The sequence below is a fragment of the Papio anubis genome, chromosome 9 (assembly GCF_008728515.1).
Source record: "Papio anubis isolate 15944 chromosome 9, Panubis1.0, whole genome shotgun sequence".
NCBI classification, from domain to species: Eukaryota; Metazoa; Chordata; class Mammalia; order Primates; family Cercopithecidae; genus Papio; species Papio anubis.
Window position 1 is genome coordinate 73,869,300 of NC_044984.1, and position 25,534 is coordinate 73,894,833.

Consider the following 25,534-nt stretch of genomic DNA (forward strand, 5'->3'; position numbering starts at 1 on the left):
CACATGCTATACAGGTTTGTAGCCTAGGAACAAAAGGCCATACCATAGAGCGTAGGTGTGTAGTAGGCTATACCATCTAAGTTTGTGTCAGTACACTCTGATGTTCGCACAGTGGTAACACCTAACAACGCATTTCTCAGAATGTGTCCCCTTTGTTAAGAAACACGACTGTACTTCCCTTGGAAAATCCTTGGATTGGAATATGACTCAAATAATACAATAAAGCAACTGAATTATGAGATTTAAAAGCTACTGGTATTAACTGGTTTGGCAACTTTCTTACTCTGATCTACAAGAATTTGCTTATGGAATTTCAAGGAGGCACACATGAACCTATCTTTCCTAAGAGCACCAAATGCACTAATGGTGGCTAAGTCACAAGCCTATGTATACGGAGAGACCTAGGAGGGAGGGCACAGGTCTTGGCGGAGGGGTGAAGGGTACTGGTATTTATTTACTTTTCATGGCCATACTGTTGCCATAGAGATCTAAGTAACTCCCACATGTAAAACCCTTCAGTGGCTCCCCATTGCCCTGAAGATTACTCCCCTCCCTTAACATGTTTACCCTCTTTCAGGATCTGGCACAAAACTTCTCTATCTGGGATTTAATCAAATTAAACTTGTTGCTATTACTCATTTTAACTATGAGAAGAGGTAATAATAATTGCCAGAAAAAACTAATAGGCCGGGCACAGTGGCTCACGCTGTAATCCCAGCACTTTGGGAGGCCGAGGTGGGCGGATCACCTGAGGTCAGGAGTCCAAGACCAGCCTGGTCAACATGGTGAAACTAAAAATACAAAAATAAGCTGGGCGTGGTGGTGCATGCCTATAATCCAGCTACTCCGGAGGCTGAGGTGGGAGAATCGCTTGAAACCAGGAAGCAGAGGTTGCAGTGAGCCAAGATCGTGCCATTGCACTCTGGCCTGGACAACAAGAGTGAAATTCTGTCTAAAACAAACAAACAAACAAAACTAATAGATTATATAAGTTTTTGTATCCAGACGAGCTAAGCGAGTGCTTAAAAACAGTAGATGCATAATGACTAAATTAATGAATGAATAAATAAAAGAACAAACAAATGAGACATTTTTCTTATGTGATTCTGTCCAGTTGTTTTGATACAAAATTTGCTAGTTTATATTCACAGGAGGAAAAAATTTTAAATATATCTACATATGCTAATATTCACAGGAATAAAAAATATCTATCTATCCATCTATCCATCTGAAAGCCCAACAGAATCAGGCATTTTAGATATGGTTGTTATCTTCAGTGGGGATTGCTGAACCCAAGAAAGCAAGGGATTTACTTGTGTTTACCTTTTCATCCTCAAGTCTAATTTTTTTTAATCATTCAACAAGCCAAACGTCCCTGAAGCCAACTAAGCAAACCATATGATTGAAAATAAAATTGTAACCTGGTCATCTACTGACTAGGGAATTAATCAGGACCCCAACTCACTTCCTTAGTACCATTTTAGTCTGAAAAAAGAAAACAACTAAAGAAATCATGGCCAGGCACGGTGGCTTATGCCTGTAATCCCAGCACTTTGGGAGGCCGAGACAGGCAAATCACCTGAGGTCAGGAGTTCAAAGCTAGCCTGGCCAACATGGCAAAACTCCATCTCTACTAGAAATACAAAAATTAGCCAGGTACGGTGGTGGGCACCTGTAATCCCAGCTACTTGGGAGGCTGAGGCAGGAGAATCGCTTGAACCCGGGAGGCAGAGGTTGCAGTGAGCCGAGATCGTGCCATTGCACTTCAGCCTGAGTGACAGAGTAAGACTCTGTTTAAAAAATAAAATAATAAAAAAAAAGAGATAAAAAATATCTGGTATTAATGTATCACCCAGGCCAAAAATTGCAGACCACTGAGTATCAGAAAACAAACTGTCATCTAAAAATGTCTCCTGAATAGATATCACTAGTTTAAAAAGTATTAATGCAGTTTTCTAATTACATTAATGAAGTAGTTTAGAACAGAATGACTAATTCCTTTGCACAAATACGAAGAGACCTCTAGAGAATTACTTTGCCATAGAATCCCCCTTTCTCCCCAATGCTACCAGCAGCCTTAATAATAGTACCACCATCTACTACTCATTGCTCAGATCAAAAACCTAGTAGTCATCCTGGGTTCTTCTCTTTCACATCCAATCCATTTATAAGTCTTGAGAGCCCTGGCTACAAGAAATGTCTCTAAACTGACCATTTCTCACCTTCATTGTTACCACCCTTGTTTAAAGCAATTAACAGGTCTCCTTGACATCACATTTGCCATCACATTGGCAAGTCATTGACAACCCATTTGGCCATCTTCTTCACAGCAGACAAATTAATTTTTTCTAATTACATCAGACCTCATCCCTTTTCTGCATAAAACACTCAATGACTCTTCATTGCAACATGAATAAACTCCAAGCTCCCTACCATGGCCAAAAACGCCTTCAGTGACGCAGTCTCTGCCTTCCTCTTTAGCCTCATCTCCCTGACCATTCTCCCTTGTTCACCCCATCCCAATCTACTGGTCTTGTTTCTATCAGACATGCTGAGCTCAATCTCTTTCCCCTCAAAATTGTCAAATGATTGCCTTTTCCCCAACATTCACACTTTAATTCAGATATCATTCTTCTGAGAGATCTTTTTTTTTTTTTTTGATATGGGAGTTTTGCTCTGTCACCCAGGCTGGAGTGCAGTGGTGCGATCTCAGTTCACTGCAACCTCCACCCCTTGGGTTCAAGCCATTCTCTGCCTCAGCCTCCCAAGTGGCTGGGATTACAGGTGCCCACCATCACACCCAGCTAATTTTTTGTATGTTTAGTAGAGACAGGGTTTCACTATCTTGGCCAGGCTTATCTTGAACTCCTGACCTCGTGATCCATGCGCCTCAGCCTCCCAAAGTGCTGGGATTACAGGTGTGAGCCACCGCACCCAGCCTCTTCTGGGAGATCTTTCTTAACCAATTTAGTCAGTCTGTAATGCAACACTTTATCTTTTCATGGCTGGACTTATCATTTGTCTCCTCCCACTAAAGGGGAAGCTACTTATGGGCAAGGGGTCATCTGTGTTGTCCTTTTCCCTGTCCTGTGAACAGAACAGTTCCTAGCACAAAGTATGCATTAGTAAATACTTGCCAACTAACCCAGTACCACCATAAAAGGATATTCTTCTCCAAAGAAGCCTCACGTTCAGAATTAACACACCTGGAAGCTCCATTTTGAAAAACAAACATTTTATCTCTTTGAAAGGAATATTCCAGACCACTGTGTGATAAGATTTGCATCCCTAAGTAAAGAAATGACTTGTCATGGGCAGACACCATAGGTAGTTCATCTTTCATTCTCACTGGATTAAGATGTAAAAGTCTGATTTCAACATCCTGAGACCTTCAAGCTAAACTTGATGAATTATTTCCCTTCTCTGGTCAATGGATAAACAGAAACTTCTTGTCAATTCTCACTATAATTTACTGAATCTTACATCTTTGGAAATCTGTTTGCTCCATCTCAGTGCAGTTACAGCTCCACTCTGTGGAAAAACACGAAAGATAGGCAATACAATGTAGGTATGTTACCTAAGTGATCAGTGAGAAAATTTGGGAAACTATGTATAAGAGATTATAATCTGTAAAAACCTATGCACAAAATGTCAGAATGATAAAGAATATTTTATTCTTATCTAGACTGGATATGGTACTTCTAAAAATTAATTACGTATCAGGGCCCAATAAATATTTGATTATTTACATGCTGTCTTTCCCATCTTCCCGCCTCTTATTTCCATAGCACACTTGAAGCTGTTCAGCAATTTTCGCTTTTAACTATTGCATCTCTGTCAGTAAATACTCTGACATGTATAAAAATCACAAATACAAAACACAAAATTCATTCTAGTCAGATCCAGAAATGAGACAATTTAAAGCAAATAATTCCCTATATGTAAATACATAGAGATGCAGCCATGGAAACCAGCAGAGGCAGCACTCTCTTTTCTGAAAAGAAAAGACATATTTTTCACTGACTTGCATCCCTTGACCTTTGCCTAGGAAAAAAGATCCTTCATAAAATTGTCAATAGTTATGAGTGACACTAAATCAAGACCTAATCAATGTCCAACTGGCTCAGTTCCCAGGAGATCAGGTGCGGAAATAAGTTAATCTCTTCCCAAAAGGCTCAGAAATATTTTTAACATTTCTTAGGATTTAATACATTGCAATTTTGGGTCCTCGAGGCACCAAAGCATAGTCTGATTTCTAGTAACACAGCAACACCCAAACAAACAGCTACACAGTTTCTACTGGTTTACTGTTTAAGACTTTAAAACCATTTCAGGCCCAGTTTCAACATATGATTGATGGAAATAGGATAATTCTTTCCCTCCCTAGCCTCAGTTGGTAGAATTTGAGCTCCACTATATACTACTGGGTCTTTCATTGGACTAACTCATTAGAAGGCTTCAACTGTTAATGAAATTAGAAACTAGGCAAAGTTTGTCTTTGGTGACTCAAGAAAGATAAACCCTCATCTCCACTCTCCCCCATGCTCCTGTTGCTCTTTAGCTCTCAAGTTCTTTTCCTATCAAAACATCCTCTGTGCAAGAAATCAAAACTCCTTAGCATTAAAATAAATGTTTGCTAGAAGCTTCAAGGATGACCTTTCTCAAGGAGCTAAGGAAACAAACAGGAATCAGGGCTCTGAATTATCGTATGTTTTCCAGAATAAGAGAACAGGTAGGGAGATGACTGGGGAGTTTTCCCTGAACCTGTAAAATTGTACCACACAGCAGCTGCCTGCTTTGGCTACACTGTGGTTGTCAATTCAGTTAAAAACTTCAAAACCAGACTCTTCTCTCAAGTTGTTCATATTTCAGACAAGTAAACAATTAATTTTCATTTATGAAATAATTGCAAGGATATTTAAAGGCCAGAATTAGTACAAAAAAGGTTACGTTTTACAGAGGAGGCAATGATTGAGTTTGGTTTTCAAGAATGAATAAGAATTTGTCAGTGGTTGAGGTTAAAGGACATTTTAAGCAATGGGATCAAAATGAGCAAGGTAAGGTGAACTGAAAAGCATTATATTAGTAGCATGGACTCTAATTCACCCTCTTCCCCCTCTAGAAGATTCTGACCTTAAATATTATGAACTCTGCTTACAACTATCAGTGCTCAGTTTTAGGACACAAATATGTATTGAGAATATTATTGATGGATATTCACTGTGTGGAATACAGTGACGAACAAGGTACAGCCCAACCCCAAAGCAGTTTACAATACAATGAATGGGTTTAGACAGAAATGTATGCAAATAACATAAGATCACTCAAAATGAAATTCAGGATATCCCCCAATCTGGCCATAGTTCCCTGTATGGCTGCCAGCAGCTGCTTAGACCAGCCTTTACTCAGCTAACAGTATGCAGGCCTGTTAGAATAAGGAGAGCTCTGCTCCAAGTGTTGACAAATGTCCCTCCCACTGTAGCTAGATCAGCCTGCCTGATCATCCATGATGAAAGTTTGAGCTCACCAGGAAGCCTTGACTCCTTTGGCCAGATCTCCAGCTGATTGTTTTGGACAATTATGAATTGGGTAAATATTTTCTTAAGGCGGAAATGTTAACAGTTTGGGTAAATGCTCTCCAAAGCTTCAGGTACGGAGTCAACCACACTTTTCCTTTAGAAAGTCTCATCCTCTTGCTTTTAACCTTTTAAAGTAGTATGGCAAGATTGGAATTCTCTGCTGCTTTTCTTTTTGCCTTTTTTATTTTCTTGAGTGCAGAAGCATGGAGGACCCATGTTAAGAGGTCCTTCCCTCTTGAGAAAGCATCTGAAGTCCAATCATCTGCCTTGAGATTCCCACTTATGGAATGATAGGAGCCCCTCATGTAAAATGAATGCAGTAACAAAAGATGAAAGCAATCTCAGTAAACACTGAGATCTCATTATATGAAAAAAAAAAAAAAGTGAATGGGGTATTCTCTAGTTCAGAATCACAGAAGCATAGACTCAAAAAGACCTCAGAGGCCATTTCATCTAATTTCTCATTTTATGATTTCGGGAATTCATTTTCATTCATTGACTTATTCAAAACTCGAAATGATTCATCCTAGGTCAGCATTCATCTTACTGACTCTCAAAGTATAATCCCAGCAGCATTAACATCACCTGGGGCTTCCTAAAAACAAAAATTCTTTTTCATTTTATTTACTCATTTATTTATGAGACAAAGTCTCACTTTGTTGTGCAGGCTGGTTTCAAACTCCTGGCTTCAAGTGACCCTCCCACCTCAGCCTCGCAAAGTGTTGGGATTACAGGCATAAGCCACTGTGCCCAGCCAAAAAAACTTAAAATTCTTGAGTCCCGTCCCAGATCTACTGCATTGGAAGCTGCGGCAGTAGGGCCCAGCATCTGTATTTTAACAAATCCTTCAATTTATTATAGTGCATGTAGAAGTTCGAGAATTACTTCCCTATACACTATAAGTGAAATGTATTAGTCAGGGCTATATAGTTTAACTGGTTTAAGCAAAAAAGGGAATCTGTGCTCTATGCAACTATTAAGTTCAGGGAATAATAGTTTCTCCAGAATATCTGTGAAAAACACTACATTTTTGCAATGACTCCCCATTTCCTTCCCCACCAACTACATACTCCTCTGTTACAGTTGTACATAATCTTGCTCCCAAGTTGCCTAACTTGATTTTCCACTGCTCTTCAACAGGCATCTCAGCTAGACTTTGTGGTCTCCTCTCCATGCCTTGACAATGCCATGTCCATTTCCCTCATTCTCATTTCATCCATGAGGTTCCCCTTGACCACAACACTTTCCATTCCCTCCACCTATCAAAAATCCTGCCCAGACATTAAGATTTAAGCTCACATTCCACTACTTACATAAAAAATCCTTTGTCTGCTCCAACCCTTTCTTATAACTGTCTTATTAACTCTCACAACATTTAGTCTCTGACTCAAACAATGTAGCTGTTAATTACGTTTCTGTCTTAGGGACTGTTTTGTTGTAAAAGAACCCATCTGTGTTAGCTTAAATAAATGCAGATAGTGGTAAGGATTCGGATGGATTTCCCATAATCCAACTGCAGGATGATGAGCTAAACCTCAACAGGTTTGAAAGTCTTAAGTATTAGATAAGAGCACTTACTCCTCATGTTGCAATATGAGTAGACATATACTGGCCTGTCGCCTTAACCCTCAATCAATATTAATTATCTGACTGGTGAGTTTGAAGGAAGAAACTACACATGCGTTGTGCAGCCCTTTCCTTTCTTCTTCTTGGGGATCTTCTGTATGGGGCATTCAAGGGCAGGCCCCACAGCTGGGAAAAACCATGGTGGGACAGTGGGTAGCACTGCAGTTTTCCAGGTCTACCTGTGATTAAGTAGATAAGTTTATTTCTGCAGTGAAGTTGACAAGCCCCTTGATACTGCAAGATTAAAGTTGTCTTCCTGGCCAGGCGTGGTGGCTCACGCTTGTAATCCCAGCACTTTGGGAGGCCAAGGCAGGCAGATCACGAGGTCAAGAGATCGAGACCATCTTAGCCAACATGGTGAAACCCCATCTCTACTAAAAATACAAAAATTATCTGGGCGTGGTGGCACGTGCCTGTAGGCTCAGCTACTCAGGAGGCTGAGGCAGGAGAATGGCTTGAACCCACAAGGCAGAGGTTGCAGTGAGCTGAGATTGGGCCACTTCACTCCACCCTGGTGACAGAGTGAGACTCCGTCTCAAAAAAAAAAAAAAGTTGTCCTCCAAACGGCTTAAACAGCAATAAACACTTTTATTTCCATGTGCCTGACTTAATTATCTGTCCCTCAGTTGGTTTGGAACTCAGGAGATGAAAAAGGGGGTGTTATCAATGGTCACACTAAAATTTAGGTAATAGGCAGTGATCCTTTCTCTATCTGGAGCTGCATATTTAGGATTTCTGCTGTAATCCACTCCAATTCATCTCACTCTGAAAACTAACTTCTTTTTAACTGGATCTTCTGGTTCCTCACTAACCTGGGCTTTTATATGGAACTAGTGTCATTATTAGTGACAGAGACTACTAATTTTCACCAAAATTTAATCTCCTCTGCTTCTTTAGTAACAGAACACCCAAAGAGGTATTGAATGGTGGCCCAGAATAAAGAATACATTTCTCACCTAGGTGTTACCGTTTGTTAAAAGTTCTCACCAATGAGATTTAAGTGGAAGAGCTGTGCACACTTCCCAGAAGATATCCTAAAAAGGGAAGGAGTTTGATATTTTCTTCACATTTCTTCCATTCCATTGATTGAAATGCAATTCTAATGTCTGGAGTGAGGGCAGCCATTTTGGACCATGAGAGAGAAGCAGAGTTGTGCTAGATCTGGCTTATAGGAGCTTAGGAGAGCAGATGGTTAAACAATGAGGAATTCTGCAAGCTGGCTGTTAAACCATTGTAGCTTGAAATTGGCCATGGTGGGAGTATTTCTACCATGAAAATCAGGCAAATGCTACAACTTATGCCATTTTTCCCCCCAGAGGGCCAGTTTACCAGCCTACCACTGGATAAAAGCCACATGTTGAAAATGGTAGAGCAATAAGACAGAAGGGGTCTGAGTCCCTGATGATCATGAAATGGCTAGCCAGATGAGCCTTCAGGACTGCCTATATTTACATGAGAGAAAAATAAGTTTCTATCTTGCTTGGGCATTGTAATTTTTGCTTTCTGCCCCTCAAAGCCAAATTTAATTGTAACTAAAGCCCATTTGAGGCACTAGACCCAACTCAGCACTATCTAAATACAGTTTTGGGGTCATTAAGGAAACTGAGAACGAAAATGTAACTAGTTCAGTTTAGGTCAGGTATTCACATTCCTGGTGCAATCTGTGGGACCAGAGATGTGGGTTCCATGGTACAAACCTGGCCACCTAAACCTATCCTTTCAGCAGGGACTATTGATTCACATCTGAAAAAGAAGACATGGGCTGACAGACATCCCAAAATAGTTTACTATGCTACCATTTACTATATTAGCACATATTAAATACCATTTGCCATATTAGCACATAGTAAATGGTAGTATAGCACATAGTTTTTCTTTTCCTTTTTTTTTTCTTTTTTTTGAGATGGAGTTTCAGTTTATTGCCTAGGCTGGAGTGCAGTGGCGTGATCTTAGCTTACTGCAACCTCTGCCTCCTGGGTTCAAGTAATTCTCCTGCCTCAGCCTTCCGAGTAGCTGGGATTACAAGCATCCACCACCATGCCTGACTAATTTTATATTTTTATTAGTAAAGGGGTTTTACCATGTCGGTCAGGCTGGTCTCAAACTCCTGACCTCAGGTGAGCCACCCATTTCGGCCTCCCAAAGTGTTGGGATTACAGGCATGAGTCACCACGCCCAGCCCTTATCTAATATCATTCTATGTAGTATCTATTCCTTTTAAGCCTATTTGTCTGAATTATTTTCCAAAAACATTTTATAAATCATTGTTCATATGCATTTTTCCTTTAATTACTAGATAGAGATTTTCTGTTTTGCCATGAGTGCAGTAGACTGTTTTATACTCTGTCAGTCACTGAGCACTCTACTATGCTGTCCTAAGTATCTTGTTTATTCCAATATGGTCTCTCTCCATTTATTTTATGTTCTAGCCAACCATTTTGACCAATAATGCCTGACAAAAGCTATTCAAATGATGGTGCTGTACCTGCTTAAAGGAACAAGAAAGAGAACCACAGGAGACCTTCAAATACCTGTTTTACTGCAGCTCTAAGCACCTTCAAGGAAACAGAGGATAAAGTTCCTTAGGGAATAAGAGACTTGTAAAGATCTTTTGACTATAGGAAAACCCTCATAAACATGACTGCATCCAAGGAGGATTGACCAACAATCATGTGAATATGGAGCTAGAGGAAGACATAGATAGAGGCATATCAGACTTTAGGGGATCTGAAAACACTGGAAAAACTACTGTCACTGTAGTTTTTCAGTGGAAATGCATTTCCACTGGACTTTGCTATCATGACCTTTTATACTGCTGATTCACTTAGGGCACCCAAATTCAACGACACAATGCAGCACTCAAATGCATCTACTTAAAGTGGATGTGCGTGTGTGTGTGCAAGTGTGTGTGTATTTCATATCTGAGTTGATATATTATTGTTAATCAGATTATAAACTCCTGGAGGACCTTGAGAGAAATAAATAAATAAGACAAGATCCTTAACCTATTAAATAAAAGAGAAAAATAAAGAGAATACTGCAAAATGGTGTGAAAAGTGCTATGAGAGAGGTAAGCAGAGTGCAGTGTTCATAAAAGTTGACTTTCCAATATCCATTTCACCCCCTATGAACAGTCTAATCCATGCATGAGAATCCTATTCCCTTCACTGGCCATTGGTTTCAGAAGTGAACATCTGATTCAGTCTTGGTTAATGAGACACGGATGGAAGTGGAAAGTTTTCTGAGAAAGTTTTCTCACTCCTAAACTAGAGACACAAAGAAGAGATGCTCCCTCTCCTTCGCTGAACTTTGGACTGGGCTTACTGTAAGGCAGCAGATATTATTTCAGCACATGGAAAAGAAAGCCTGGAAAGAAAAAGGTATCTGAGTAGACAGACTTTAAATGCCATAGGAGGAAGTACCATTCTTCTCATGGCCAGGAGCTAAACCTTTTTAAAAAGGCCTAGACCAACTAGGCCTTTTTGCATGATAACTAATTGCAAAAGTCTTATCCCTACTCCTTACTATGTTATATGGCTAGGACGAAGTCTAAAGCAAGACCACAAGCACAGCACCTTGGCCAGCCCAACTGGCAGTGTCAAGAACAAAAATTCCAATTTTTTTTTTTTCTAAGAGTGAGATTGAGTATTTGATGGTGAGAAAAACAAAATGATTACTAGGAAAATTTTTTTGGGGAAATGTAACTATTCAATGATCCCTTCCCCAAATTCTTCATCCCTCAACTACTCATACAGGAGTTTTGCTTTCTTCAGGTGCACCTCAAGAACCACAGGTTTCTCAAGAGATGGGTATACTAACCAATCTCTGTAATTATTTCTAAATCCTGTCCTTTCAGAGTCTTGTTCTACACTCCACTGGTCATGTGAGGTTCTTAATCCTCACTGTGCATCAAAATCACTAGATCAAAAACAAAACAACAAAAAAGCCCCTAAAACTACAATACCCAGACCAATTGAAACTAGTACGAAGCCAAGGCTAAGAAACACTAACTCATTGTACTGGGGGCTAAACATCAAGAATCGCAGAGGAAGTCCTGGAGCTAAGAATAAAACTCTACTTCACATTCTATGTCTAGAGAAGTTACAGATGTAGGGGACAGACATCCTCATGTAGGCATTAAAGGCAGTTAATACTTCAGAAGACTCACTTCTCTGATTAAAGACTTGGAGAAAACAGAGGTCACGCTGGGCGGGTGGTTCACATCTGTAATTCCATCACTGCCAAGGCAGGCGGATCACTTGAGGTCAGGAGTTCGACACCAGCCTGGCCAACAAGATGAAACCCTTAAAAAAAAAGAAAAGAAAAAGAAAAGAAAAGTCTCTACTTTAAAAAAAAAAGAAAAAGAAAAAGAAAAGAAAAATTAGCTGGGTATGGTGGCACACACCTGTAATCCCAGCTACTCGGGAGGCTGAGGCAGGAGAATCGCTTGAACCTGGGAGGTGGAGGTTTCAGTGAGCCAAGATTATGCCACTGCACTCCAGCTTGGGCGACAAAGTGAAATCCTGTCTCAAGAAAAAAGAAAAAGAAAACAGACATCGTCTCTAGGGAGATGCATTTTGTAGAGAGCTGACTATCCCTTCCACCATCTCTTACTGTTTGGGGCGTTAGAATGTGACCTAGGCATTCCACATGAACTAGAATGTGCTTCCCACCAACACCACTAGGCTAGGGATTGGAGATTGGCTCTGATCTGAAAGTTGTCACATCATTGACCTGACACAGCACCTGATCCTTGGGAGAGCAGAGGGAGGAGAGAGGTGCTGAAGCTGAGAAGTGCCAGAGGACAGACTGCATTGCCACTCTTTGGAACAGCAAGAATAAAGAGTTTCGCACGGCACTGATAACCACCAAGGAAGGTGGTGGGAGGCTTAAGCCTTCATGCTTTCCCATGAAACTGGGTACTATGGTATGAAGATTATTATACCTGAGAGAGGTCTCCACCTGGAGCTTGGTCACAAATATCCTACAGAGTCCACAAGAACCAGCATATATGTCTCAAGAGAGACCATATTCAGACTCCTTCCTATGGATTTAACCAAAGGACAGTCTGTTGGCCAAATAAACAGCCACAATCTGTGGAGAGAAGTGAGGACAAGACAACCTCACTAGAGGCAGGCAGGTAAGAGAAGTCAATGTTAGCTTCAGTTTCAGAGGGTAACCACAGGAAAGGGGACTAGGATGTGAGGGAAGAGACCAAGACCCCCCACTCCACCCTCCAGTATTTAAGATTACTAGACTATTCTGGGGGTAGATAGAAGAGAAAGAAGACTTTTGGATAGAAAATGATTTTTACACTTTTTAAATGAACATTTCTGAATCTTAAGATTCCAATGAGAGCATTTTTAATAAACTGGATGTGACACAAGTTATAGAACTAGGCTGAAACATCATTAAGGAAGCTTACTACCCAGCAGGCAAAGAGTTTTTTAAAAAACACTGTTAGTAGAAATTATGGGGAAAATAAGATCCTTTCATGTTTATACCTTAACATAAGGAAAGATTCTCATGAAATTGGTTAAGCATGGTAATGTCTGCACTCTTTGAATGTGAGTTGAAGTGTTGACTCTCCTAAGTGACACATTTATGTTTCCAAGGTGATTTTCATGGAGACAAAAGGTGGAGAAGGACAGTCCTGTGAAGTGGCTGCAACATTCGAAGGTAACAGTAAGTCTTCATCAAGAGCCAGACAAGCCTCAGAATAACAGGTAAATAAATAATTTAAAGCAGAGGTCTCACATTACCAGACTAAGTCCCAACCAAGCAAATCATGTTCCTTATTTGAAATTCCTCTAAGTGTCACAAAAGTTGTTGTGTTTGTGATGTAGGTTTTGACTGTCCTCATGTTACCAGAAAGGGGTCCTGATCCAGACCCCGAAAGAAGGATATTGGATCTCGCACAAAAAATAATTTGAGGTGAATCCATAAAGTGAAAGCAAGTTTACTAGGAAAGTAAAGGAATACAGGAATGGCTACTCTATAGGCACAGCATCCCCAGGGTTGCTGGTTGCCCACTTTTACGGTTATTTCTTGATTATATGCTAAACAAGAAGTGGATTATTCATTCCCCTTTTTAGACCATATAGGGCAAACTGTCATGGCGCTGATGGGAGTGTAGCAGTGAGGACAACCTGAGGTCCTCATCGTCATCTTGGTTTTGGTTTGGTGGGTTTTAGTCGGCTTCTTTACTGCAACCTGTTTTATCAACAAGGCCTTTATGACCTGTATCTTGTGCCCACCTCTTATCTGATCCTGTGAGTTAGAATTCCTAACTGTCTGGGAATGCAGCCCAGTAGGCCTCAGCCTTATTTTACCTAGCCCCTATTTAAGATGAAGTTGCTCTGGTTCAAACACCTCTGAGTTGAATGAAAAGCATTCAAAAATAACCAAATAAAAAACTTTATGTGGATAAAGAATCAGAAAGACTGTGGCGACAATTCTGAGTCAAACCTTCACCATTTTCCCCTCCTTCCTGTAGTGAAATTAGACTCAGGAGAAGTTCCAGGATTTAACAAACCCAGGAATAATAGTCCATATTTCAACACTGAAAAGTTTTCTTACTCTGTTTACCAACTATGGGGACTATGACTAAAATATTACAAGAAATAACTCATGTCTCAAGACTCAGAGCCAAATTAATTTCACCTATCTATAATTTGCTACACAAACAACCACTTTCCCAGAGGCCTCTGTTCCCATAGGTCAATAAACATGAGATGACTCCACGATGAGACTCCCAGGCTTCAGACAAGTCCATACTCTTAGGTAATTATGATCTAAGGTGGTTTTGAAGCTCCTCTTACACACACACACACACACACACACACCCCAAACCCATCCCTCCTACCCTCTGCACCCCGCCCCATCTCTGGGCCAAAACTTTCTTTCCAGTGGGTCTGAAAAGTACTGCCTGAAATTCTCAGCATTCCTGTCATTCCCTAAGGGCTGAGGCAGCTCTCTAAACATTCTTTCAGGCACCTGAGGAATTGGGCCACCAGCTCTTCTGTGGGGAGCCAACAGGAAATTAAGTATAAAGGGCAGCAAAAGTATTTGGGGAGATGATAATGAGGCATAAAGGAAACATAAAGAAGGGTGGGGGTGCAAGAAAAGAAGTCTGGTCTACCTACACACTTTGCCCTGCAGACGGCTCCACCTCTCAGCACGTGTGATGACTTACCTAGGAATGGAATGTGGGCCGGGGAGGGGAAGCTGGTACAAAGCTGTGGAGGCTGGAAAGGAACCTGGGGCCCTCGTACAAATCCTGAACAGTGACTTTTAGCTGGAATCACTTGCCAGAAGCTTGGGGAAAAAATGTTTTCACTGAGGGGTCTAATTGGATGTCAAAATCCCTCTACAGAAAGCCTGGCTCCTAGAGCTTCCTAGTTGCTGAGCTGGGCTATCCTGGCAAGAATCCTCTCCCTCCTCCTTTCTTTCCCTCTTCCTCCCTTCCTCTTTCCCCTCCTTTTCTCTTTTCCACACACAATCTGACAGTTTATTTGGGACAATTCTTTGGAGAACTGGGATACACCTGCAGTATATTCATTTTTAAGCCACGGACAAACCACTAGAGGGCAATGCCATCACTAATCGCTGAAACTTTCCTGATTTCCTCTGGCTTCAGCATTCAGCACGCCTATCCACACATCCTGTGACAGGATGTTTCTGAACTTTTCCTTTCCTTCAATTCTCATTGTAAATAAACAACCTCGGGGTGAATACATCCAGATGCACATCATAGACATGCAGTATGAATTGCACAGGCCAAAGTTTCTGGTCTATCTGGAACAATCTTGCCTAATATGCACCACAGTTCAGAAACCAGAGCTTAAGCTTGCATTTTTGTCCTGAATTTCTGCCTGAATTTTGGAGTTTCTCTCAAATGCTATCTCTAAGGGCAAAAGGAGCCCTTCAAAGAAATGAAAAGCTAAATAATCCAGCATAGCCCATTTGTACAGGATTTCTGTTTTGTTTCCATATTCAAGTTACAAGTATTTGGTTTGCTTAAATGCAGGGTTGTCCAAATGGTCAAAAGCTATTAGTAGATTAGTCATGTATGCAAACATGGGGAGCAGGAGCAGATGTTTCTATGTGTATAAATGGGGTCCCAATAAATTTGGTCCTAGCCAGGGCATACCAAAGAAAGCAAAGCTACAGCCAGGGGTGGTGGCTGATGTCTGTAATCCCAACACTTTAGGAAGTTAAGGCAGGAGGATCACTTGAGGCTGCGAGTTCAAGGTTAGCCTGGGCAACATAGCAAGACTCCATCTCTACAAAAATAAAAATAAATTAGTCAGGTATGTACTGTCATACAGGTGTGTACCTGTAGTCCCAGCTCCTCAGGAGGCTGGGGTGGGAGGATCCTTTGAGCCCAGGAGTTTGAGGCCGCAGTAGCTATGATCACACCACTGCACTCCAGCCTGGGTGACAGAGCAAGACCCTGCCCGATAAAAAAAAAGCGGGGGGAAGGGAAGGGAAGAGAAAGAGAGAGAGGGAAGGAAGGAAGGAAGGAAAGAAGAAAGGAAGGAAGGGAGGGAGGGAGGGAGGAAGGGGGGAGGGAGGGAGGGAGGAAGGGGGGGAGGGAGGGAAAAGGAAAGGAAAGGAAAAAGGAAAGGAAAGGAAACAAGGCTGATAGAAATCTTTTTTTTTTTTTTTGAGACAGAGTCTAGCTCTGCCGCCCAGGCTGGAGTACAGTGGCCAGATCTCAGCTCACTGCAAGCTCCGCCTCCCGGGTTCACGCCATTCTCCTGCCTCAGCCTCCCGAGTAGCTGGGACTACAGGCGCCCGCCACTGCGCCCGGCTAATTTTTTGTATTTTTAGTAGAGACGGGGTTTCACCGTGTTAGCCAGGATGGTCTTGATCTCCTGACCTCGTGATCCACCCGTCTCGGTCTCCCAAAGTGCTGGGATTACAGGCTTGAGCCACCGCGCCCGGCCCGGCTGCTAGAAATCTTAAGTGCAGTGGCTCATGCCTGTAATCCCAGCACTCTGAGAGGCCGAGACGGGTGGATCACCTGAGGTCAGGGGTTGGAGACCAGCCTGGCCAACATGGTGAAACTCCATCTCTACTAAAAATACAAAAATTAGCCAGGCATGGTGGCGGGAGCATGTAATCCCAGCTACTCGGGAGGCTGAGGCAGGAGAATCGCTTGAACCCAGGAGGTGGAGGTTGCAGTGAGCTCAGATCATGCCACTGCACTCCAGCCTGGGTGACAGTGTGAGACTCCTTCTCAAAAAAAAAAAAAAAAAAAATCTTAGAACTCCTTGAACTTTTTTGGCAGAATCTCCCTTCCTATGAGTTCAACTAGTGTTCTTAGGCACACACTCTGCTCTCCTGTATAGGGGCAGACTAGCATCTGACTTCTCTGAGATTAGTATTTCAAGAAGTTCTGCAAACTAACCTACTGAAGTTAGATTGAAGATCCGGGTAAAAATGTAAATCAGAAAGTATTCAATATATCAGGTAAAGGACATAACAGGCTATTCATGGACTAGAATACTGCTGCCTCCAGCACTGGTGCTGTACTTCTTCAAGTACAGCACTTCTTCAAATATTTGCTGATGTCAAGCTTATCCTCCATTTATCAGCAGAGGCAGATAAGGTGAGGAAAATATTTGTAGGCAGAGAGATTTCTGGAATTTTCCTAAAGTGCTGAAATACCATCCAGAGTTCAAGTTGGCCATATTTGGACAATGACTGCTATGTTATTTTTTCTATCTCTTGTATTTTCACTGCTATATAATAACATTAACACTCTTTACACAAGGTCAGTGCTATTTACCTAAGACTTTCCCAAATCTTTCCCATTCTCTCCCCTCAAAGGGTCATGAACACATTCTGTGTTTCTGAAGGAAAACATATAATAGAGGAAAACTTTATCGAGATTAGTCAGGTGGGGATTGTAATTCACCAAATCTGCATTTCCTAGGAGGAAGATAGAGCAGAAAACTAGTCCCAGGGTTTAAAGATTACAATTCATAGAAGACGCCTATGGTTGGGCCAACACTGTATTTCACAGCAGGTGAAGAGAGAAAAAGTACAGAAAAACAAACAAGGATGGAAGTATGGTGCAGGAGGGTGCACAGTGAATAGAAGAAAATGCTATGGAAGACTACTCACCAAGCAAAACCTGTCTAGGTGGAACGCGGACTGAAGGTGGAGATGAATTCAAGGGTTTTACAGAGGGCACCTGTCACCTAATCACAGCCCCAAAGACGCTACCAAGAAAGCATCATGGCCTTTTCTTTTACAGGCACTTTGTTTACAGGACAAATCAAGGAAATCAAGGAAAAGGCACCTTTTCTCTTCCAGATCACTTTTAGAATCCAAGATTTGGTACACTGAGATAAATAAAAACACATAGCTAGGAAAGGGTAGATGAGATCCCACTTGTAACTTGCCTAAATAGAGTTGTTTCATTACCTGGCAACTTAAGTTCAATCTGTATTATTCTGAATGTATAATTGATGTGGCCATCTGTTTCCAGTAAAGGAACTTTTGTTTTGCTTTTTTCCCCTCACTTTCACTCAGGAGGAATGGCTTTCTCATTAGGAGAGAGGCGTGTTCGCATGCCCTCAGAAAAGGTGTTTGGAATAGAAAAACTCCCCGGAATCACAGATTAAAATGCCAGCAGAGTTGAGTATGTTCTTCCCCATTTTGAGCTAGTTAAATGAGAACTCACGCCATCCTCCACGCAGAGAACTTCTCAGGTAAAACTATTAAAGCCATGGAACCATCTACTTAGTGGGGTTATTAAAATCCTATGGCACTCTGGTGAACAGTGTTGTGGACTGGCAGCCAAAATATCTTTTCCAATTCTAGCCCCTATATTTCCTGGAGTTATAGAAGTAAAGCAACTAGGAAAGCTGTAGGTCTTCTCACCCACTTTGTAGATATTTATTGAGTACCTACCCAATGTTTTAGGCACTGGAATACAATAATAAATGAGATCTAGCACAGTCCTTGCCTTCACAGTTCAGAGTCATGAAGGAAACAAACCAGTAAAAAGGCAATTGCAACTTCATACCCACTAGCATGGCCATCATAAAAGAGAGAGAGAGAGAGAGGAGAAAAAAAAAAAGGAAAGAAAGAAGTGTTGGTGAGGACACGAAGCAATCAGAACCCTCATATAGTGTTGGTGTCAATGTAAAACGATGCGGCTACTCTAGGAAAGTCCTCCAAAAGCTCAATACAGAATCAGAATAACCATACGATGTAGCAGTATCACTGCTAGGTACATACTCAAGACCGCTGAAAACATATGACCATACAAAACTTGTATACGAATATTCATAGAAGCATTATTTATTAATACCCAAAAAGTGGAAACAATTCAAATGTCCATCAGCTGACAAATGGATATACAAAATGTGGTATATACATACAATGGAATATTTCAACCATAAAATGAAATGAAGTACTGATACATAATACAACATGGATGAGCCTTAGAAACATTATATTTAGTCCAAGAAGCCAGACACAAAGGGACAAATTTGGTAGGATTTTGTTCATACAAAATGTCCAGACTAGGGAAATAAATAGAGATAAAAAGTAGATTAATAATTGTCAAGGGATTTGGTGAAGGGGAAACATGGAGTGGCTGTCAATGGGTGTCTATGTGAGTTCTTTTAGGAGTGATGAAAATGTTCTCAAATTATATAGTGATTGCATAACCCTGTAAATATATTAAAAACCACTGAATTGTACAATTTAAAAGAGTGACTTTTATGTTATGTAAATTATATCTCAATAAGACAAGGTAATTATAATACAATAAGATGATGGCCATATTAGAGGGTGCTAGTCTACATGTGTGGGGTAGTGTTGGAGAAAAGGTTCAGAAAAGCTTTCTGAAAAAAATGACTTTTAAGCAGTGATCACAAAAGGCAAATAGGAGTAAGAAGGAAAAGGAGGAAGAATAGATGGATGCTAAAGGAACAGCAGAATATGCCCACGGCAGAGGGGAGAGAGAGCACATGGCACATTCGGAGGAATCATGGTCCTGCTGGGCTAAAACATGGCGTTCACAGTGGAGAGAAGTAAGGCTAGGGATAGAAGGAGCAAACTAGTCAAGCTAAAGAATTTCTACTTTATCCTAATTATAACAGGAAACCATTGAAAGAGCTAAAGAACACGAACGACAAAATCTGATTTGTTCTTTGGAAAGGTTGTTCTAAATGCAACGTGAAGAACGGACTGGCGGTAAAGCAAGCATAGGGGCCAAGAGATTAGTTAGGAGGTTATTGCACTAACACAAGTCTGACCTGACCAAATAGGGAAAATTGGAAGGTACTGGGGAAGTTCTTCCAAGCTCCCTGTAATGCTCTGCCAACTATAACAGTACTAGGCTCTGCCAGGAAGCAAGATGTGGTTTCATAAGGAGGTGGTGCCAATGCTAAGGCTGCTAGCAAGCCTTCCAGCAGACTCCACTCCTGCTTTTGGCCCAAACTTTATACTCAATCTCCTCTAGACTTGGGCTCCCTTTTCCCTTCGCAGTGAACATAAAGATCCTCACCATGTGCAACAGAGAGATCATCTACTGTAAGAGTATGGATTTCAGAGTCAGAAGCACCTAAGTTCAAATTCCTACCCTGCCATTTCCAAGCTTACGTGATAAGATATACTTAACCTCTTATCTCAGTTTCCTCGAATGTGAAATTAGGAAGATAATAACATATCTCAGTTTTGTGCTAAGGATTATATGTGATTACAGACGTAAAAAAGCCTTGCACCAGACCTGTCATTTACTAGGTGCTGAATAAATGTAGTCTTAGTGCTCTTTGGATCACAATCCTATAGTTACCATCATAATTCTTCAATGCAAGCATGAAACCAAAGGGTGTGGCCTGCTACTGTCAAAATTTTAGTGAGCTAGGAGGACTACTCCACATCTTCCTAGAAATAGGTATTTGCTAGTTGACAAACGTAAGTTATTTGTATCCATGTTTCCTTAAAATACCATTTCAAAGCCAAATGTACTTAGGGCCAGGTGCAGTGGCTCGTGCCTGTAATCCCAGCACTTTGGGAGGCCAAGGCAGGTGGATCACCTGAGGTCAGGAGTTTTGAGACCAGCCTGGCCAACATGGTGAAACTCCATCTCTACTAAAAATACAAAAATTAGCCAGGCTTGGTGGCAGGCGCCTGTAACCCCAACTACCCAGGAGGCTGAGGCAGGAGAATTGCTCAAACCTGGGAGGTGGAGGTTGCAGTGAGCCAAGATCACGCCATTTTACTGCAGCCTGGGTGACAAGACTGAAACTCCGTCTCAAAAAAAAAAAAAAAAAAAAGGCTGGGCACGGTGGCTCATGCCTGTAATCACAGCACTTTGGGAGGCCGAGGTGGGCAGATCACCTGAGGTCAGGAGGTCAAGACCAGCCTGCCCAACATGGAGAAACCCCATCTCTACTAAAAATACAAAACTAGTCGGGCGTGGTGGTGTATGCCTGTAATCCCAGCTACTCGAGAGACTGAGGCAGGAAAATCGCTTGAACCTGGGAGGTGGAGGTTGCGGTGAGCCGAGATCGCGCCACTGCACTCCAGCCTGGGCAACAACAGCAAAACTCCGTTTAAAAAAAAAAAAAAAAAAAAGACAAAAACACAGTCAAATGTATTTAAAGTAATTCCTAAAAGGAAAGATCTGAGAGCTCCTCAGACAAGTCATCAAACAAGCGCTTGTTTATGCTCAAGCAGGAAGGCCAAAGTTCCAGGTAAAGGCTCTCCTTTCTAGAATCAGCATAACTGCAAGGCAACAGACCATATAAATAGTTTGAGGCACTGAACAAATGGAATGTTGTCTGGAATGATAATGTGGAAAGAGTTCATGTTAACACAGCAGACCATTTAATGTAAAGAACCACATTTTAAAAGCTACCTAGAGCTTTCTAGGTACAAGTGTTTTGTTCAGGTTTTTATGCAGACAGAAACAATTTAAAAACAGGCAAGGACAGAAGGTATCAAAATGTGTTTTAAAATCTATCTGAAGGAGTTCATTACTATCAGCACTAAAACCCAGTCTTTACTCTCCTCCTTAACCAGGATGCAGTTCCTAGAGATAAAATACAATTTTAATACTGATCTAATATAGTAAACAATCCTCAGACCTTTGGAAAGATTTCTCTCTCTCTACACACACACGTGCATGCGCGCGCACACACACACACTCACACACACACACGTTTTATCTTCCATGTATCCCTCTCCCCCTCCTTCCATACTATGAAGTAATATTTAACCCCAAAGAAATAACAACCTTGTTAAGTTTGTTTCCTTCTTTGCTAATCACTGCAATGGATTTCAGAAAGCACAAGGTGGCAGAAGCACACTAGAAATCCAACTGGAATAAAGGCTACAGTACAACGTGAACATCATGAAAATGGCAGCAAACTCTATTTTTCATAAAAATAAATGAGTACTTTTTCATCATAACAAACATGCTCAACAAAATTTTGAAAATGTGACAGGTAGAAAAAGGTAAGGGGATTGTATTACCCAGACATATGGACAAGTGTTTAATTCTTCCTACTACAATTATTAGTTGTGATTTTATCAGATATGCAACTTTATATCCTCCCTTTTAAACTCAAGCACTTTCAAACCTGATTTATTCAAACATCTCTTTGTTTCAAAAAAGATTTAAGGCATCTGCATGTGTCCACATTTTTATAAACATTTTCAAAAGATCATTGATTAGAACATGGCTAATTTTATCTAGCCATTTTCCCATTAGCAATGATTAAGTTAAACATTATCAATGACACCTGAGCCAGTAAATTTACATTTTAAGATCTCTTTTCAAAAAAAATAAACAAACAGGCTGGGGGCGGTGGCTCATGCCTGTAATCCCAGCACTTTGGGAAGCCAAGGCGGGCGGATCACCTGAGGTCAGGAGTTCGAGACCGGCCTGACCAACATGGTGAAACCCAGTCTCTACTAAAAATACAAGAATTAGCCAGGTGTGGTGGTGGCCGCCTGTAATCCCAACTACTCAGGAGGCTGAGTGAGGAGAATCGCGTGAATCCGGGAGGCAGAGGTTGCAGTGAGCCGAGATCACGCCATTGCACTCCAGCCTGGGCGACGGTGAGACTCCGTCTCAAAAAACAAATAAAAACAGCCATCTGAGAAAATCAGACATGAACAAATAACATTTTATTCCAAAACAGAATCAAATGATGCTATCCTGTTTACTTTTTGCACTGGCCTGTGGGTACCTGGACCTTTGTTTTCTTATTTTACAAACCTGTATCTACAGTGTGTGTTTGTGTGTTTAGAAAATCATTTTATACATCGAAAATATAATGCAATAGTTTTTAAAATACTTAAGTATTGTGGTAGCAGTCAAAAATTATTTATACTTTTAAAAGATTGCTACCAACTAGATTTGCCCCTGGAAAATTAACCAAAGCCGTAATTCATTTGCTACTTTGGAATCAACATGAATACTAAAAACAACTGTATAAAATAATTTGGTCTAGTCATCTGCTTTAGACAGGTGAAAAGCCATTATTATTCCCCTCTATTATGGCCTCAGGCAAGTAAAGCCAACATCAGTGGAAGACGGTGCTCAGAACCCTGTCAAATATGGGGAAAATTCTGTATCTCCGGATGTCTTGTGACCTTAATTCAGACCTTTAATCCACAGGTCAAAATATGTAAAATTAGAAATAATGTAATGACTCTTCGCCCTTTTAACTGAAACGCAATTTTCTCCATTATATGAGCAAAACAATTACTTCCATGGGAGAGGAAATTCAATTGTCAGGAACAGAAGTTATTACATTCCAGCAACTTCTGAATGTTTAGTCTTTGAGTCTTTCGTAAGCACTAACTAAGCAATCACAGGGAATTCTCTTCAAGGAGCATTCTCATTCATGATTTTCTCCAGGCCCCAGTGAGAACTCTAAATTAAAGGGCTCTCCGCCCGGCGCTCATGCCTGTAACCCCAGCACTTTGGGAGGCCGAGGTGGGCGGATCATGAGGTCAGGAGATCGATCGAGACCATCCTATCTAACACAGTGAAACCCTGTCTCTACTAAAAATGCAAAAAATTAGCCGGGCGTGGTGGCGGGCGCCTGTAGTCCCAGCTCCTCTTTTTGGGAGGCTGAAGCAGAAGAATGGTGTGAACCCAAGGAGATGGAGCTTGCAGTGAGCCGAGATCGCACCACTGCACTCCAGCCTGGGCGACAGAGCAAGACTCTGTCTCAAAAATAAAAAAAAGAAGGGCTCTCACTCTTTATGGCTTTACTTGCTTATTCCTTCCCCAGTAGCTTAGAAGAAATTTCCCTTTTTATTCAAATGTGCTCAGCCAGGTCAGAGAGGAGATTTCCTGAACTCTGAGCACCAAGGTTAAATCTTCCATGGTCTAATACCTTGCAAGCTGCAAATAATTGAAGAGGGGGAAAAAGATCACCTTAAAGAAATTATTAGTATAGAACCTTTCTGCACTTTCTCAACATTTCTTCCCCTTAGGCCTGCATGAGAAATTCAAGACCAAGTCTGGATAATTCAACTATAAACTCAGCATCAGAATGTTTTCTGCCTTCCTATTTGCTAAGGTTTCCAAAAACTGGGCTTATCCATTTCCAGAGCCCTGGAAAACATTTGAAAACATGAACTACATTAATAATAACGTGCCTCCTCTACAGAGCATCCACATTTTTTAAACGCCTAGAGATCCTGGCTTGGGAAAGCTAGGAAAGTAAATACCAACTATGATGACTGGAGAAACTAATCTAAATTCCTCTGCTGAATCTTGTCCCCAAACTTCCAATAAAAATAAGTTAGGTTTTGGCCCTCAGAACTATTCCTTACAAAAATTGCTTGTCATTATACCAGAATAGTTTCCCCCATTTTCTGTTTGTTTGTTTTTCCTCTAGTTCTATTCTTTCCCACATAGATTAAACCAAAATAAGATTAGCCAAACCTAATTTGATTCTAATCCAAGCCACACACCCTATGTATTCCATTACAAATCAAGTTTAATTTACTGACTTCCTTGGGTCCCAACTGAATGACCTACTGGAAGCTATGAAAGGGGTCACTGAGTAAGATTGCAGGCCAAAAAAAGAATATGAAAAACACAAGCAAGCCTGGAAACAAATTCACCCAAAGACATAACTTGGTTAAGATGTTTCTTGTGGAATTTGAATGCTAAAAGATCAAGTCCCCTAACAAGAAAAGCAGCCAACAGAAAAGCAGATGCATTAATTCACTCATAATTCGTTCGTTAATTCATTCATTCAACAATTATACACAGACCTCTCATATTCATGAGTTTTAACAACAGTAGAAACTTCAGGAGAGTATTTGCTTTGTGGTGCTCAGTTCAGCACTGAAGCCAGTCTCCCATTACCACAGGATTTTTTTCTGTATGTTGTAAAATCTGTGAACATAAACTTTACTTTTTAACTGCTTTTTTTTTTTTTTTTTTTTTGGTGATTTGGAAGCTGAATTAAAAACTTCCCCTTTAATTTTGGCAATGAGTAGCTTTTAGATTCTTTTAATCCAAGGGATTTTACGCCTTCTGAAGTCAAGGTTTTCCTCTAAAGAATAAAGAATTTTGTTTGCTAACAATGTGAAAGTAAGAGCTAATATAATAGCTACATATGGTCTTATACCAGTGATAAGTCACTAATGTTGTTACAGCTTATGTTACAAACGTTCACAATATTTTTGATCCTCAAAATCACCCTCATGACAGCAGTACTACTGCAGAGAGGTGTGAGGAAACGAGTGAAAAACCCAAAAAGAAGAAAAAGCAAAAGCCCCAGAAGGTTCCTCAGGAGAATGGAACAGAAGACCCATCTCTTTCTCCAAACCCATGAAAAAAGAATCTTTTTCCAAGGAGGAGATGATGAGTAGTGATCTTGAAGAGACCGCTGGCAGCACCAGTCTTCTCAAGAGGAAGAAATCTTCACCCAAGGCGGAAACAGTTAATGACCCGAAGATGCAGGCAACAGAAGGGCCTTCAAGAAAAAGAGGAAATTCTCCAAAGAGGAACCGGTTAGCAGTGGACCTGAGGAGGCTGCTGGCAGCAAGAGCAGCTCCAAGAAGAAGAAAAGGTTCCATAAAGAAGCCCAGGAAGATCAGAATGCAAATAAACAGTCTCTGGGAGGCGGGGCATACCATAGCTCAAGGTGACATATCCTACCTTGTCTACTTCCCCAGTAAAAAAAAAAAAAAAAAATTCACACACACACAAATCACCCTCATGAAATAAGAGAGGAATTATTATAACCACTTTGAAGATTAGGAAGTGGAGGCTCAGGAAAGGGAAATGATATGTCCAATGTCACTTTTTCTAAGTGGTGAATTCA

At 40.9% G+C, this 25,534-nt stretch overlaps 1 pseudogene; it reads left to right on the forward strand.

Annotated features, from left to right (window-relative positions):
• The first annotated feature begins 4,651 nt into the window (after nucleotides 1-4,651).
• LOC108581230 lies at nucleotides 4,652-25,358 on the forward strand (annotated as a pseudogene).
• The last annotated feature ends 176 nt before the right edge of the window (nucleotides 25,359-25,534 follow it).